Source organism: Euprymna scolopes, chromosome 22 (genome assembly GCF_053919585.1).
Source record: "Euprymna scolopes isolate OS-2025 chromosome 22, ASM5391958v1, whole genome shotgun sequence".
NCBI classification, from domain to species: Eukaryota; Metazoa; Mollusca; class Cephalopoda; order Sepiida; family Sepiolidae; genus Euprymna; species Euprymna scolopes.
In genome coordinates, this window is record NC_136503.1 from 108739218 (window position 1) to 108752200 (window position 12983).

The 12983-nt window shown below is 33.3% G+C and overlaps 1 protein-coding gene across 1 annotated transcript in view; it reads left to right on the top strand.

The window, feature by feature from the left end:
- Positions 1-12983, top strand: part of LOC145243624 (neural-cadherin-like) — a 273070-nt gene that overhangs the window by 17142 nt on the left and 242945 nt on the right. The window lies entirely within an intron of this gene.

The following is a 12983-nucleotide window of genomic DNA, read 5'->3' on the forward strand; positions in this document are numbered from 1 at the left end:
GTAGAGCGTTACGTAAGAACAAGGAAAATGGTTGCGACAAAAAAAAAATCATACAAAATGTTAGAAACGCACCGATTATGTCACTGTAACATATTGGGTGTTTTTCTAACAGTATTTGGTATAAAATAAAATACGCATCAAGTGCGCTTGAAAGCCAAATCACAACCTAATATTAGGAAAATAAACAAATATTTTACTTGTTTGAAATTTATAACATAAATATATTTCGGAGCTATACTCCATCCTAGGTGGTTTTTCTTTTTTTCTTCTCTTCTTCCTTGCCATATATTTTTTAAGTCATTTTCAAAACTTAAAATATTTAAGTGTCAATTCGCGGCCATTTTTTTTTTTTTTTTTTTTTATCGCTTGACGCTGTTTTCGAAGTGAAGAAGTTTTTTAAAATAAAACCATTGAAAAATTTTCCAGATAGGTACAAGAGTAACTTACCTTGACTTTGATAACCTTTGTTATATACTAGTAGTTCATCCCGGCTTTGCCCGGGCCTTATGTACTGTTCATAACTTATATATATTAACATGTTTGTTCAGATAACCTACATCTAACATTTCAAGTGTTTAGACCCAAAATTGGCGGAGGAGTTTTGTAGAGTTGCAAAAGTCGACTTTTTCAACTTTGACCTCTTCACAGCCAAATTTTCGCCCAGAAACTGATTAAAAAGCTTGCTGCATGTCTGAATACCCTTTATGTAAAATGTCAAATGTTTAGACCCAAAATTGGCTGAATAGTTTGCTAGAGACTGCAAAAGTCAAATCTTTTGAACTTTAACAACTTGCCAGCAAAATTTCCGGCCAAAAACCGATTAAGAAGCTTACTGTCTGAATACACTTTATATAACATTTCAAATGTTTAGACCAAAAATTGGCCGAGTAATTTCGTAGAGACCAGAGATTACATTTTTTTTTTAAACTTTGACCCTAATTTTAACTCCTTAACATTTTGTTTTGGGCTCAAATAAAATTAAAGTTTGATCCATGTCCAAGTAACCTACATCTAAAATTTAAAGTGTTTAAGACCCTTGAAAGCCAAATTTCTGTCCGAAAACCGATTAAAAAGATTTTCCCAAATCTCAATACCCCTTATGTCAAATCTCGAGTTTGTAGGAAAATGTACATACAGACACGCACAGTCACTTTATATATATATTACTAGCATGGGTGCCCGGCGTTGCCCGGGTGTTTGGAGGTGTATGTTGAGCAAAAAAAAAAAAAAAAAGTGATAGTAGGAAGGCAGGCTCGAACCTGTACCACAAAGGAAAAGAACGGGATAAAAACTTGACGTCTTTGCTGTTACGACCACCACCAAACCAGAAGTGACGTAGGTTTTAATTAAGGCTAGAAAGGAGAGGATGACTTTCGAAAATATCGGCGAAAAAAGCGACCCCACCCTGTAGAAAACTTCCCAGTTGAAGGTGAAGATATTAATGTTTTTAGCCAATTTTTCGATATTTCTCGTCTGAAAGGTCGAACTTCAAAACGATACTGATCTTGTAAAAATCCGTCGCCTCTGTCGAAAGTTTTAGGCAAACATGCAAACTTACATACTTACATACATTTATACATTTATATATTGGTAACTCAAATTTTCGACCCAAACTAATTAAAAAGTTTGCCCTATTTCTGAATACCCTTTATGTAAAATTTCAAAGATTTAGACCAAAAATTGTCAGTGATTTGGTAGACCGAAGCGGTCAAAATGTTTTAAACTTTAAACCCTATTATGACCCCTTAACATTTATTGTTTTGGGTTCAAATCAAGTTAAGTTAGAGCCCTGTCCAAGGAACCTATATCTAAAATTTCAAGTGTTTTTACCCGAAATTGGTGGAGTTTGGTATAGTTCTCAAAGGTCAAATCGTTGAACTTTGACCCCTTAACAGGCAAATTTCTGGCTGAAAACGGATTACAAAGATTTTCCCAAATTTCAATACCCTGTATATCAAATTTCGAGTCTGTAGACTGAAAATTGACAGTTATTGTGTAGAGAAATGTACACAGACAGGCAGACACACACACACGCACACTTTCACTTATATATATATAAAAAATCTTATCACCTTTTTCGAATGTCTGTGGATTGTAAAACAAATCAAACTTAAAAATACTAAAGAAATAGCAAGGTCCATAAATTGGTCAAGTACCTATATAAAAATTGACTGAGGGTTTTTACCCATTTCATGTAAATTTAAGATATATACATCCGAATTTAATTTAAAAGGAAATATTTTGCGTTTAAAATAAACGTTGCTTTATTTTAAAATATTCATTTCCGCTTTTTCTTTGTTTGAAAAAAAATTTTCGTTGTCATTTGTTAATAATCCAACGTCAATCCCATTTTCACTGTAGAATACCCCCACCCCGTGTTTGAAATCAATTTTAACCTGACGTCCTAAACGTACGTCGAGACACACCTGTACAATTAAATGTGTGGAAGGCGGGAGAACGCGTACGCGAACTCCTGAACGTTTTTAACGATATTCATCAAAGAAAAATGGCAGTTTGTATCTATTTATAGACATGACGATTTTAAATTACAAAAAAAAAAAAAAAAAGTTCGGCGGGCCTGTACGAGTGCCCCCCCCCCACTTTAAAATATGTGTTTTACACGTTCGTTTTTTTTTTTTTTTTTTTTTTTTTTTTTTTTTTTTTCCAACGATTAAGATTATCATGAATTAGCAGAAATTTATTTTAAAATAACTTTTAAGGAGGGGGTTCACTTTCTCGTTATATAACGTTATAATATATTTCATTGCTACCTGACTTACTATTTTTTTACCGACGTGTCACGTGATTAAAACGTTATAACGAGAAAGACTGAACCCCCTTAAGTCTTTTTTTTTATTATCTATTTTATTCTGCTAATAATGATAGTTAAGTCTAATCTATGATAATAGTTTGGAAAAAAAAAAATTTTAAGTGAAAAACACACATTTTTAGAGGGTGGGCACTCTCGTACAAGTCCGCCAAAAGTTCAGTGCTACAATATGAGTGCCAATGAAAATGTTTCCCTATTGTAGTCACCCAAATTGTTTAGGGACCCCACCAGTCCATGAAGGGTTAACTAGCCACCTAAATGAGTCATGTGGTATTAAAATATCATTAAGGAAAACAAATTACTAAAAATTAAATACCTCGATTCCAATTTTGAGTGAGGGCGAAACATGTCAATTGACTCGTTTTGATTTTTTTTTCTATTTCCCTACTTTAGTTTTTAGTCGCTATCCATTTTCCTTTTCTCCTCGGTGTTTTTTTTTTTTTTTTTTCTAATATAAAATGAATTTCGAATACGTCTTCCCTTCATCATTGCATTTAAGTTTTGTACCCCTAAGAATATATATATATATATATATATATATATATATATATATATATATTGGGTTTGTATTACTGTACACATAGATTCGAAAAAGTTGTCAAAAAACAAATATATAACAAATGTTATCAAAGGCAAGATAAGTTACTTTTCTACCAAACTGGATATAATTTTCGTGTTTTTATTCAATTTAACATGTTTATTCAGCTCAAAAAGCATACAGTATTTACCGATGTATTGGAAAATTCAAAATGGCGGCCAACTCTCTCTCTCTCTAACACGGTAAGTTCGGGGAAAGGTGTTATAAATAATAAAGTAGACAAAATACTATTAAAAAACCACCGAATATGTCAAGTTATGTCACGGTAACATATATTGAGCGAATTTCTAACAGTATTTTGTCTAGTTTATTATTTATTACACCTTTTTCCGAACTTACCGTGTTAAAGAGAGAATCGGCCGCCATTTTGAATTTTCCAATATATCGGTAAACACTGTATGCTTTTAGAGCTGAATAAACATGTTAAATTTGAATAAAAACACGAAAATTATATCCAGTTTGGTAGAAAAGTAATTTATCTTGCCTTTGATAACATTTATTTGTTATATATTTGTTTTTTGACAACTTTTTCGAATCTGTGTACAGTAATACAAACCCATATATTAGTGTTGGGACGAATAATCGGGAATCGGTAAAATCGGACTTTTTGGGGTCTCGAAAACGGAAAAATTTTAGCCTATTTTCCGATTCCTTAAATTATTTTTTTCGTTTGATTTTGATTTAAGAAACATCGTCCACTGCTTGTAGTAATAATAAAATAATATTTATTGATTTTTAAACTTCCAGTAAGATTAAAATCTCTAGACCCCCCCCCCTCACAAGTGTCTTTTAGATGTGTTTTTGCAGTAACCGAGACAAAATAACACTTTTATAATCGAAAATTTAGTACGGAATCGGTAATTGTATCAGAATCGGGAAAAATATTGGAATTGTACCATCACTAATATATATATATATATATATATATATATATATTCACTCTTTAAATTTTCAGGCAAGTAGAAAAAAATGAATTTAAATCCAAGGAAAAATTTTTTTTCGGATAAGTCAACACGAATATTTGCAGAAAAATTATTAAAAAATTTTTAGAATCGAATAAACCTCGAGTTTTAGAATATTTTTGAGGAATTAGGTTCCTAAAAAGTCTTGTCACTCGTATCTTTTGTATCCTGAAAATATTTTGGTATGTAGGGATTTTTTTTTTTTTTTTTTTTTTTTTTTTACATCACATTTCGTAAGCTGAAAATTTCGTGAAGTAGTCTTGCATATCTAGAGTCCACTGTCTATACAAAAACAGTATATGCTTAGATCACACAAGGTCTGAGGAATATACATGTAAAGTTTGACCATTCTGAATTTCTACATGTATTTAACGGACTAAAGAATGGTCCGTGTGGACCCTATTTCTCTTCTAGGTAATTATGAACCCCTCCCCCCTCTACGAAGGGTTAAATTGGCTTCAGCATTTATTTCTAAACTTTATTTTACTTTTAAACGTCATTTTGTTAGGAGCAAAGTGTAGTATCTGTTCTGACACCACAAATTAACTTTTGTCCTGTCAGTGAAGGAAATCATTTTAGACTGAGGTAATTTTAAATTTTGTTCCCATTTTTGGTAGCTGAAATTTTCTCTAACATTGTCTAATTTTACCTGTGGGAAGGCAAGTAAATAGAAACAAATAAAATTACGTATCACGAATTCAGTTCTCATGAAGTTGATTCTAAGTATTGACGGAGAATTCCAGTTCCGGAAATGTGCGAAGTAGTTAAGGATTCGAAAGCCACTTACTATTAAGGGTTTTTTTTTTTCTTTTAAGGTGCTATAAATTTGAACTCTAAACCTTTGTATGCTTAGCGTCGTCTGCAATTTTACATTTGTTTCGAGTTTTTCGAATCGTAAATTACTTCAGTAATTTCCGGAATTGGCTCAGAATTCTCCGTCAGTACTCGGAACAAACTTCATAAAAACTGAAATGCCCTAGTTCTTCATTCCCTACAGGTACCACAATAACATTAGAAACGATTTTATAGTATGTTTAATCGTACTCATGAAACGCCGGAGAGAGGAAAAGAAGAAAAAAAAATAGGCTGAAAAAAAATATCGTCGCCATCTTGAAATCGACAAAGAACAACAATAACTACAGTTAGATTTTTTTAAATGGAAATACGGAATAAAAAAATAAAAAAAAAAAACGTTGGGACGTACGAAAAAGATAAGTTACTCTTCTACCTATTTGGGAAAGTTTTTAGTGGTTTTACTCGCTTTAAAACATTTAATCGGTTCAAAAATCATACAGTGTTTATCGATATGTGAAAAAGAAAAATGGCGACGAGCTGACTGTTAAGTACGTGAATGTTTGGAAAAATGACTTTAAATTTTTTTAAAATATACAAAATACTGTCAGAAACCAGCCGAATGTTACCGTGACATATATTGGGTTTCTAACAGTATTTCGTATAAGTTTTTTTTTTTTTAATTTTAACGGGTTTGTATTACTGTACACATAGATTCGAAAAAGTTGTCAAAAAACAAATATATAACAAATAAATGTTATCAAAGGCAAGATAAGTTACTTTTCTACCAAACTGGATATAATTTTCGTGTTTTTATTCAATTTAACATGTTTATTCAGCTCGAAAAGCATACAGTGTTTACCGATGTATTGGAAAATTCAAAACGGCGGCCAACTCTCTCTTTAACACGGTAAGTTCGGGAAAAGGTGTTATAAATAATAAAGTAGACAAAATACTATTAAAAAACCACCGAATATGTCAAGTTATGTCACGGTAACATATATTGAGCGAATTTCTAACAGTATTTTGTCTAGTTTATTATTTATTACACCTTTTTCCGAACTTACCGTGTTAAAGAGAATCTGCGGCCATTTTGAATTTTCCAATATATCGGTAAACACTGTATGCTTTTCGAGCTGAATAAACATGTTAAATTTGAATAAAAACACGAAAATTATATCCAGTTTGGTAGAAAAGTAATTTATCTTGCCTTTGATAACATTTATTTGTTATATATTTGTTTTTTGACAACTTTTTCGAATCTGTGTACAGTAATACAAACCCATTTTAACTCTTAACTTCACGCCGCCATGACTTTTTCACACTGTATGATTTTCGAACTGATTAAACGTTTCAAAGTTAGTAAAACCACTGACAACTTTCTCAGATGGGTAGAAACAATAACTTATCTTGCCTTTGCTAATATTTATTTGTTATATATAATTATCTTTTTTCTTTTTTTTTTACCGCTTTTTCGTACGTCTGTGGATTATAAAACAAACCCAAACTTTGTTTTCCAACAAAATCTTGTTTTGCGTTAGGAAATTGTTTTCGAGTTATAGGCCTAAGTTGATTGGAAATAAATGTCAATCGCTTTTCAATGTTCATGTATTACACACACACACACACATATATATATATATATATATATATATATATACTTTCATTTTGTCTTTACATAAGCAGTAATGTGTGGCTACACAGTCATGAGCATGTTTCGGTCTTCTAGTATTTAGTAACTAGAGACCTCTTCAGGCAACAACGCTTATATTGAAAAGCGGAATTAAATCTTGAATATAAGCGTTGTTGCTGTAGTTACTAAATAAACTGAAACATGCACATGACTGTGTAGCACCACATTACTGCTTATATTAAGACAAATTAAAAGTGTAACTTGCTCTATCCTGGTATTGAGCACTCTTGTATTAACCTCGTTATATTTCACTGGTTACCTTGCCTTTGAAAAATAGCAACCTCAAATTATATATATATATATTAGAACACCTGTCCTCAGGGTAGTTGTTTATCCCCCCCCCATATATATATATATATATATATATATGTGTGTGGGGGGGGGGTATGTATGTATGTATATTAGTGCGAGGAGACTCTTTCACCCTAAGTAACTGTTTTTGTCTCGTCTTTCACCTCCAGTCAGCCTCAAATTTAGGCCTTAAGATCTTTCTTTCACCTGCGTTTTTTTTTGTTCTCTACTGGTAAAAGTATACTTCACCTAACCTGACAATAAGATTTACCGATTTGGGGCCTCCATGTTTTTTACTTTGTGTGCGTGTGATTTTTTAATTGCTACGCGTTTTCTAACAGCGGTTATAAATTCACAAGTGCTATGTTATCATCAAATTATCTTAGTTTTAACATTATCTTAGCCTTTTAGTCTTGTCAGTGTCTGTACATCTGTACATTTATAACATGAACGGGGAGATGAAAATGCTGAATTAATTCCTCTCTCTCATATATATATATATATATATATATATATATATTTTTTTTTTTTTTCTGAATATAATTATCCACTGACGTGTTTCGCCTTCTATGACTCATCAGAGTGGCTGAATCTCTGAGTCGTAGACAAAACACGTGTCGGTGGATAATTATACAAAAAACAAACAAACAAAAACAATATATATGCCGCATATGGAGGTACCAAATTGGTTAAAGGGAAAATTATTCCCAACTCACATTTAGGTAAAAATGAAATTTCGTAAATAATTGAATTCATTCCAAACGTATCGCAAAAAACAAATAACACACGTGCGTATATTTATGTAGAATGAAAATAGATTTCCAATATTCATAAGCGTCGTTTTTTTTTTTTTTTTTTTTTTTTTATACTTAGGTAGGGAATAACTGTTTATCGAGGCCCGGAACCCACGCGAGGATAAGTTTTGGGTATTATTTAAGGAGGGCGTGATTAAAACTGATGCAGAAAAATAGGCGACACGAATTCGGCAGCAAAAAGTGATCAAAGTGCGCTAGAGAACTATGTTTAGGTCTGTTTTGAACGGATACTCGCATATAAAATTATCGCTGATGGATGAGTTGTTTTGGTACTAAGTTTTTCACCGAAAAGGGGGACGCTATTATTTATTTATTTATTTATTTTTCGGGCACCTGTTAGTTTAAAATACTGCCTCTAATTCTATGACCAAAAGCATGAAATGCATAAAATAAATTAAACTAGATAATGATTACTTCCGGAAAGAAATAATCACTACTACATGCCTCGGCGTAGTATAAACCTCCAGCCTCCTCGTGTTAAGAACGGCTTTCGTTAATAAACGCCTCAACCTAGAAAACCGTTCTGAACCTGGGTAGGTTAGGGGGCACGCAGTAATGATTACTTTCCGGAAGTAATCATTTAGTTTAACGTTTTATATTTATGTAGATGTTTTTTTTTTTGTTTTCAACCCTTGTTTGGTTGGCAATTGTAAAAATTATCCTAAAAGTCTATATAAAAAAAAAAAAAAAAAAAAAATGCGCGCTTGCGCGTACAACAATGTCCACCACTTTAATATAAGGAATTAAATTACTTAATATCCGGAAAGCTAGTTATTTGCGGAAAAATTAAATGCGGTATTCGTTTTCAGCATACCTGAAAACCTATAAAAGTCGTCACTTCAAAGGAAAATGTTTAGGTGGAAACAAAGTAATTCACCAAAACTGTAAACGTGAACACTTTTTTTTTTTTTTTTTTTTTTTTTTTTTTCCTAAGCCCACCACCGGGCTGCACCAAGTAGCCCTGGCCATTCTTTGTAAGATGTTGGTATGCACGCAATGCTATCAAGTTCAGTAGAACGACAAACACACGCGCACAAAGTTTTTGGGATTTTTTGCGGCGCTGAGGAAGACGAACCTGTCATTCGCATTCATTCTCATATGAGCATTTTTATTTATTTTTATTTTAAAAATTACTTTTTTAATTCTATACTGAGTTTAGAACAATTTTAATTTTTGCATGCTCGAGTTTAGTCTACACTTGATGTAGGTGTTTTAATTTTGGCTAGGTAAAATATAGCCGAAAACTACGATAGAAAGAAATACTCGTCCGACAAGACAAGAGTTGCTTCTTTTTAGCTATGAAAGGTGGAGGAGGCTTGCTTGCCTTAGCAACAAACTAGCCACGTCTAGGTGAGGAGGAGTGGGAGGCCTCGTCTCCCTTTTTATTCCTACTCGTCTACCTCCGCCTATACAGATTACAGCTGTAGCTGATTATTGATGCATTTCAAGGTGCGTACATAGATCAGCCCCCATGGCTGTTCAGATTTGGGGTTCGGTAAAAGCCGGCGACTAGTTTCGAGAATCGCCAGTCGATAATCATACAAAATTGAATCCTGGTTTCTAAAAGGAAAATAATTACTGATGCCATGCCTTGCATTTTTCATTTTATTTATTTTTTTTTTGTTTGTTTGTTTTTAGTTATTTACATTTTGGGATTTAAGGTGTAGGCTTGTTAACACTCGCGAACAAAAACAGTTTATATAAAACGCGTTAGAATAAACTTCTCAATGAAGGAAGCGCGCTTAACGTGTGGAAACGACTTAATTTTTTAACGATATGAAAACTTGCGTATCTTTTCACATGATAAAATGTGCTGGTTTGGTAGAAAAATTCTGGTAATTTAGACAAACAATTAACTATACGAAAAAAATATACAAGAAAAGATTAAGAGAAAAAATAAATAGTATCTTTGGAAGAAGCAAGCCTCGTTTTGACTGATTTTTTTTTCTCGTAAAAAAGAAAAATCCCAAAAATTCAAAGCACCTGTAAACCTTGAAGTCAAAACGATACTTGCTTCTCCCAAAGATGCTTTTTTTTTTTTTTTTTTTTATCCGCTCGGAAAAATTGAATTTTTTAGATTAACTGCCGATGAAATATTTCAAATTCACGTAATTTGATCGATTTATTTTGTTTATATTCTCAAAAAAAAATCAAATTTTATAGTGTTATCGTCTGCCGTGATGAAATCTAATGAAATAAGGGGAAGACAACTCAATTCGATTTTTTTTTGTTGTTTTAAATAAAACTACTTAATCAATTTACCTTTTTTTTTTTTTTTTGGAATATGACGGTTTCGTTCTGTAACAAATACGTACATCATAAAATTTATTTTCTGTATATTTAAAAAAAAAATGAAAGTGTAATTATTAAGCACCAAGTGAGCACTTTGGATTAGAACAAAAGTTAAGATTGCCTCAGTCTATAAGGATTTATCCCTCACTAACTAGAAAAACAATTGAAGTGTAGTCATCAAAACAGATGCTACAATTTGCTCCTCGCCCAAAATTGGATAGTCAGTCGGGGATGTTAACTTTAATGGTTTTTTTTTTTTTTTTTTTTTTTTTTTTTTAATTCTGAGAAAATTTCTTGTCACTTAGACGGTCTTTTTTGTGAGCGGGGGGGGGGGGGGTCGTGCTTCCCAGAAAGGGACGGTCTGGATTGTAACGAAATAATGACTCCAATCGAAAAAGATTTCTCCACTTCTGGCCGACAATAGGATGGTTACTAGTTGGATAAAGATTAAACTGCAAAAAAAAAAAAAAAAAAAAAGATTTATCGATGTATTTTAGTGATGGGACCATTCCGTACTAAATTACCGATTCCGATTCTTCCGAGTTATTTTTTTCCGGATTACCTTTAAAAATACATGTTAAATGTGTACGTATTTTCTCAAACGTAAAAAACACACTTTGTATAGATTTTAGATTAAAATCAATAAATATTATTACTGGAAGATTTGGTTTTTAAACAAAATCAAAAGACAAAATCTTTTTTTTTTTTTTTTTTTTTAACATCGGAAAATAGGTGCAAATATTTCTGATTCCCAATTCCGATTAAAAAAAAAAATTGATTTGGGAATTTTAAGTAGGACGATCCCATCCCCCTGGAGTGAATGTGGTATTATGGTGATTGAAGAGCGTGTTCTTAGCCTTCGGGCCAAGATCAAAGTGTAGTATCTGTTCTCCAGATGCTGCACTTCAATTTCTTCTCTCTCAGTGGAGGAGAAATCCTTCACGACTGAGACGATTTTTATTTTTGTTCCTTTTCTTTATCTTTAAAAAAAAAACGACCCTGGTGTCTAACTCTGTCCTCGTGGGGAGGCATTGTACATAGAAACAGCATAAACAAATCTTGGGTAAAACGACAAGGATGATCATAGACCACCTCTCTCCCTCTCTCTCTCTCTCCCTCGACACACTTGAATGGCCTTGTGCCTAATTTATTTTATGATTATTGTAACATTTTAGTAAATAAACTTTCCTAAGTGTAGTATGTGTTCTATTCTCTGTTGGAGTAGGAATATTTGACTGGGGGGTGCAGAGTTGCTTAGTTCTGATTCGTCAGCAATCCTCTTCGGACGTGGTTGCTTCAGGTGACTGGTAATAAGCTATCTCCGCTCCCTCTCAGATTAGCCGAAAGCCAGGTAGTACCCGTAAGGCTAGATTTCATAAGCTGAGGGGAAAGTCGTCTGAATAATCGATATGAAACAGTCAACACAAATAGTCGCTGGAGACTTTTTTTTTCTGTGTGGACGAAAGCAAGTTTTATCTGCGTTGGAAATTCGAAGTTCTATTCGACAGTTTGCTGTAAGCAGCCGCTCTCTCCTCCAGCCTAAAATCATGGCAAATGATTTTTTTTTTATATAATCTTGCAGTATTATTAACAGCCAAGAAATCGTTATTTATTTTTAATTATTTTTTTTTTACACAAAGGAATCACCTTATCAAGGCACAGAGGCCATTCGAGGATAAGAGTTAAAGAGTGTATAGTGTTCAAAAGGACAACATCATAGTAATCGTTAGGAGTGTAAATTTGGTAAATTGGATTACTTAAGGGAAACGGCTCATCAAGAACTTGTTTACATCGGACTTGAAGACGGCCATATTGTAGTCAGTTAGAAAGCAGGTAAACGGAAGAATTCCACAGGTGTGCAGTTCTTGGAAGCTTTGTTCATAGAATCTACGTTTAAGTTTAGGCACAGATAAAGAGTGGGGGAAATTATTGATAGTGTTTACAGTCAAACGAGTGTTTCTTGTGAATGTTTGGCGAGGGGGGGCATAGATTGGAGCTCAGACGAGCACTTGCCATGAACGTAATAAAACACAGGTTCGCGATTTCGGCAACCGGAACTAGCGCCCATACTTACAAAGTTATTTAAGCGTTGTCTTAAGGAGAAATGCTTCCCAACACCTTGGAAAATCTCATCAGTATGCACTGTATTTAAGAACTCAGGTGATCGCTCATCTCCCTCTCAGTACGGACCAATAAGTTTCCTAGGCATCATGAGTAAGCTGCTGGAATCTGTGCTAAATAAAGTAGTCAACCGTCTCAGCAAAAATAACCTTCTTAGTGACATGCAATATGGTTTCCGTTCTGCTAGATCTACAGCAGACGTGCTTACAGTTATATCTCATAGGATTAGTGAATCTCTCGACGGAAGCTTCCTCTCTAGGGACATTGCTTTTGACATATCAAAGGCCTTTGATAAGGTATGGCATAAAGGTCTACTTACCAAGATCTCCAGTCATGGTATAGCTGGAAATGTCTTAACTATTAAATCATTTCTCTCTAATAGGTTCTTAAGAGTAGTGGTTGATGGACAGAAATCAGAAGCTCTCAGTATTAATACTGGAGTTCCTTAGGGGTCCATCCTGGGTCCAACTCTCTTCTGGATCTACATCAATGATCTTCCAAACCACATCCTTAGATCGTTCATAGACATTTATGCTGACGGCATTCCCATCTATGGTAGCACTTCGAAGACCATAAACGACCAATTTCT